This window comes from Theropithecus gelada, chromosome 3 (genome assembly GCF_003255815.1).
Source record: "Theropithecus gelada isolate Dixy chromosome 3, Tgel_1.0, whole genome shotgun sequence".
NCBI lineage: Eukaryota > Metazoa > Chordata > Mammalia > Primates > Cercopithecidae > Theropithecus > Theropithecus gelada.
Window position 1 is genome coordinate 21409562 of NC_037670.1, and position 5839 is coordinate 21415400.

Here is a 5839-nt window from a genome sequence, read left to right on the forward strand (position 1 = left end):
TTTGCCATGTGACATCACATTCACCGTTCCAGGTATCCAGATGTGAGTATCTTTTGGGAGCCTTTATTCAGCCTCTGACAGATGGGAACTGCAGGACAAGGAGATGCCCTTGGCCATCTGTTAGGCTCTGGGGCACCTCTGACCTCTGCTCTGCACTGTAGGTGCCCATTGACACCCACAGAGGGCAGTTCTAGACTGGCAAAGGTAAGAAAACCTGCTAGTGTTGGAGGTGACCTTGGTACCCAGAGGGCACCCCTGGTGACCGTCGTCTCTTCATCTTCTCCTTCCTCCTGTCATACCTCAGGGCTACGTGGGACACCAAGCCAACCACCATGCCCACCTCCAACCCAGAAAACACAAACTCCAGGAATGTCCCAGACTGTCATCCTGGGGCAGAACCAGTGTGTGTGTCATGTTCCTGCAGCCCAGGCATGCCATTAGTGGGTCTCCACCCTGACCCTGAGTCGAGGTGTGAGTTTGAATCCTATCCTAGAGTGTATCACAGTCTGGGATCCTATCCCTGTGGGTTCCTAGTGGGACATGAATGCAGGACAGCTGGGGCCTGGGAAGGTGGTGCCAGGCATGGCTGGCTCCTTACACACAGGACATGGCCCAGCAGGCCAGGCTAAGACACATACACACACACAAACGTCCACACACATGCACATGTTACCCAGCAGACCAGGCTAACACACACGTGCACAGGCACACACACGTGTCCACACACAGGCACATCAACGGGGTGTCCTGCAGGTCTGGCTAGCTGCCCAGGCTGTTTCCACTCCCTGGTGAAGCTGCTCTTTCTTGGAATTGTTCTGCTGGTGCTGAGCCATGAAGACTTTGTCTGGGGTCTGCAGGGGTCAGAACAAAGAGATGCAGGGACCCCAGTCCCTCCTTGCTCCACGGGCTTGCTCTGATGTGCAGAGAGAAGTTGTTGAAGGTAGGAGGGCGAGTAACCTCTCTGCTGTTGACCGGGTTGGGAGGAAGGAAGCTGGGAGACTCCTCCCACGCCCACCCTGCTGGAGTTCCCAGAAGGAGCATCATGAGGAGTTCACTCTTGACCAATGAACTTCACTCTCCTCTGTCCCCCAACACTCAGGAGACCCAAAAGGCAGTGAGTGGTCTGGGTTCCCAGCTAAATCTCACCTCTAATTATAGTAATCCCCACGTGTTGTAGGAGGGAGCTGGTGGGAGGTCATTGAATTGTAGGGGTGGGTTTTTCCCGTGCTGTTCTTGTGATAGTGAATAAGTCTCATGAGATCTGATGGTTTTGTAAAGGGCAGTTCCCCTGAACATACATTCTGGGCTGCCACCATGTAAGACGTGCCTTTTTGCTCCTCCTTCACCTTCTACCATGATTATGAGGCCTCCCCAGGCAGGGTGAACAGTGAGTCCATTAAACTTCTTTTCTTTATCAATTACCCAGCCTCAAGTATGTCTTTATGGAAGTATGAGAACAGGAGTCTGGGTTCCCACTGCCTAGGTTAAGGGCATGCAGTCACAGAGTGGCTGCCCCCAAATTCCCTCTTTAGCACCCCAGTGTGAATTTCCTGAGGCTGCTGTAACAACTCAAACACCACACAGTGGGCAGCTGAAAGCAACAGACATTTATTCCTGGTGTGGGGGCCACAAGTTTGAGATGGAAATGTTAGCAGGGTAGCAGGGTCATGCTCGCTCTGAAACTAGAGGGAGGGTCCTTCCTGCTGCTTCCAGCTTCTCTGTGCCCCCTGGCTTGTGGCCACATTACCCCAGCTTCTGCCTCCGTCTTCAAACGGCCTCTCCCTGTGTGTTTCTGTCCAGATTTCCTTCTTCCTATAAGGACGGGAGTCATCCTGGACTAGGGCCTGCCTTAATCCGGTCTCACCGCAGTTTACCTTGAATATATCTGTGAAGATTGTGTTTCCAATAAGGTCATATGCACAGCGCCAGGGGTTGGAACTTGAACACATCTTTTTGGAGACACAGCTCAACCCTAACAACTCGGTGGGTGAGACCTGATACCAAAGCACGCATCCGGCTGACAGTGTTGGTGTGGAGCCGGCAGCTCTGTCCTTGTCCCGGTAGAAATAAGGTTATTGTGGCTGCAACTGTCAATCAAGAGCTGTTTGTTGATAGCTCCAAAGAGACGGCACGATGGAGATGCCAGGATTTCACCCAGAAGGGAGCCAGAGCCCAGTGGAGACAAGGAGGCCAGACAAGCCACTTCAGGGAATCCCATCTATACCCAGTGTTGAGGGTCATTGGACCCAGGCAGTCAAAGTCTACACCTGTCAGACATCTTAGAATATCAGGAAAAGGATCAGAAACACCAGCCTGAAATGTCAGGGGAGCAGATATGAGCCATGGGAAATCTCGAGGCAAAACGTTTTTCAACAGCTAGGCTTTGCAGTGTTGGTGAGGTATTACACACTGTTGCCTGAATTTAAATTCTGATTTGTTATTTTCATTATTTTTTAGAGTTCCTCCCTTCTCTGATATTTATTTTTGAGACAGAGTTTTGCTCTTGTTGCCCAGGCTGGAGTGCAATGGCACAATCTCGGCTCACTGCAACCTCTGCCTCCTGGGTTCAAGTGATTCTCTTGCCTCAGCTTCCGAAGTAGCTGGAATTATGGGCATGTGCCACCATGCCTGGCTAATTTTGTATTTTTAGTAGAGACAGGGTTTCTCTATGTTGGTCAGGCTGGTCTTGAACTACAGACCTCAGGTGACCCGCCCGCCTAGGCCTCCCAAAGTGCTGGGATTACAGGTGTGAGCCACCACACACAGCCGATTTTTTATTTTACTTTAATCTCTGGAATACATGTGCTGAACATGCAGGTTTGTTACATAGGTATACTTGTGCCATGGTGCTTTGCTGCACCTATCATCCCGTCATCTAGGTTTTAAGTCCACATGCATTACGTATTTGTCCTAATGCTCTCCCTCCACTTTACCCCCACCCCGACAGGCCGTGATGTGTGATGGTCCCCTCCCTGTGTCCATGTGTTCTCATTGTTCAACTCCCACTTAAGAGTGAGAACATGCAGTGTTTGGTTTTCGATATAGCAAATTATTTGATATAGTGAAGCATTGTGCAAATGATCTCCAGGATTCACAGTAGGAGGACAATTGTGTCAGGGCCCAGAGCAGGATACTCCTAAATACAGCACCTTGACAGGCTGAGTATTTTAAGCTGGAGGAAACTGGAAAACCACAGAAGTAGGAAGTTCTCTCTGTGACCTCCTTTCCTTCTCTCCTGAAGACCCTCATGTGACAAGCGTCCTGCCCCACATCCAGAGGAAAGGAATGAAGACCCAGAGACCCAGAGATGAGTCTGAACAAACAGGCCTTGCTAAGTTCTCCCTCGTTCATTATGATTAAATCATACCTTCTCTTGGTCCAATTACACTTTGACATGACTGTCCCTTCTTCATTAAATCTAAGCATAAAAATACAGTTTTCCCTGTGTTTTGGGTTCTCTATATCTGAAGACTCATGTGTTATGTAAACCTTTGGTTAAATACCTTTGTTGTTAATCCGTCTTTTGTTATGGGGTGTCAGCCATGAACTTAGCAATGGGTGAGGAAGATACTACTTTCTCTCCCCTATCATTGCCGACCTTGCAGTTTGATTTGCAAAAAGGTCTATATCACAAACAAGGCTCATATAATGAAAAGGAGGATACCAGGTTATACCAACAACATGGCCACAAATTTATCAAAAGAATGAGCAAGTTTCCCTCCCCCTACCCCAGCACTCAGCAACACACACACTACAGAAAAAGGATTTAAAGAAATCACACCAATATCTCAACCGTGGTTCTCTAGGGAGCGGTAATATGTGTAACTTCTTTTCCTTCACTTTTTATACAGATTGTGACTTGCAGGGTGGATGAAATCCTTGCGGCTTGTCCTGCAGTACTGAGCAAAGACAACCCTTGCTCTATCTCAAACCTAGAACCATGAGCTTTGGAGCCCTTTGAAAGCACCCTGAGTCTCTTTTGTGTGAGCAAGCACTCTTTTATTTTTGCTGGTTTACTCTGGGAGGAGGGCCGCCAAGCTAACTTTCCCAAGGGCATACCTTCAAGTTTCCAAGCTACTTGAGTCTCAGGGTGAGCACAGACTTATCTAGGATTATTTACCCAGTAATAGAAGTGGCTCTTTGAGAAGTCTTTCTACCGCGGTGTCAGCAGTAACTCTTAGTTGAAATGTAAATGATTAACATATTCTATGGAAAAGGACATAGAAAGCCCATTAATGCTATATCATAGGACCTACAGATATTATTTGCTGTTGCTTAATATACTTGCAAAGTATAAAGGCTATAAATGTCCAGGGAGACATGCTAACAAATACCACATTTGCATTGCAGTTTTACAGATTAGATAGAAAGTAAACGGCATGGCTCATATTTCAAAGAGTTTCTTCACACCTATTGTCCATTTGACAAAAGAATGTTACCGACTTAGGCGGAAAGGTTCTTTCTGAGAACTGAAAAATCTGGTGCCAGCTAGACCCCTTCCCAAAGCCACCCTAGAAGTCCCCTCTCGGTCCCATGGTGACTTCACAGAACTCGTTCTTCTGGAAGGAGGTTGCCACCGCTTCAGTCTTTGTGCTAATGATCAACCAGGTTAAGTATCGCAATGACGGGAACAGAATATTCCAAGGACATCGTTGCCCTTCTCCAGTTGCTAGGCAACACCTTCTTCACCCGAGATGGACAAAACAGGTCAGGGGAGATACCAAAAAGAAGGCTTCTTATTTCAGGTCAGCCTCACTGCTCCTTGGAAGCGGACAGGACAGGCGAGCCTCTCTGGGGGCCACCTACTCAAGTGGCATCGTTGTCCTCTTCTCTCCAGAGTCCTCGATTCCATGGAATCGACAGTGAAGCCCCTGGGGGCCAGATTGTGAGGGGCAGGGCGGGGCGGCTGCTGAGGGCCGGATGGCGGGGGTGGCTCACCCCCCGGCGATGTGGCTCCTAATAGCCGGGTGGGAGAGGGATTGGCTATTCGTCCCCACATCGCAGGGGATGCCTCACAGATATCACAGAGTTTGTGTTCACCTTCTGCCATTTGGGGATTAATAGCATCGTCTCCTCTTCCGGATCTCGGGAAGAGTATCATACGGGGTTGTACAATGTCTGCCATCGTGGGAGTATTATCAAACTCTCGGCCTTGGAATATTAAGAAGAATGTCACAGGGTGGATATACACCCTCTGCCATATTGGGAATAATATCAGCCTCTGCCCTCCATGGATATTAGGAACAATATCCCAGGCTGGGTGTAGGCCTCCTGCTGTGTGGAGTGTAATATCACCCTCTCCCTTCCAGGATATTAATAACAATATCACAGGGCGGGTGAACACAGCCTGCGAATTATTATCATCCTCTCCCCCTCCGGATACTAGGAACAATATCACAGAAGAGCTGTACCCTCCCTGCGATATTGGCAGTGATAGCATAGGCTTCTTCCGGGAATATTAGGAGCAATATTACCAGGTGGCTGTCCATTCATTGCTATGTTGGGAGTCATGTCATACTCTACCTCCCTGGATATTGGGATCAGGGTCACGGGGTGAGTGTACACCTACTGCGATATGAAACTAAAATCATGCTCTCCGTCCCAGGATACTAGGAACATCGCAGGTAGGTGTACACTGCCTGTGGTATTAGGAGTAATAATATGATTATTAAACATCAATGATCGATTGTAATAATTATCAATGGTACTAATAATAGGATACCATTATTAATTATGGATAATGATTTTAAATACATGTTGATGCATGCCTAAAATTAATTATTAATATTAATGTCATTTAACAATATTATTAGTCCCTAATACTAATCATTATTTTCTT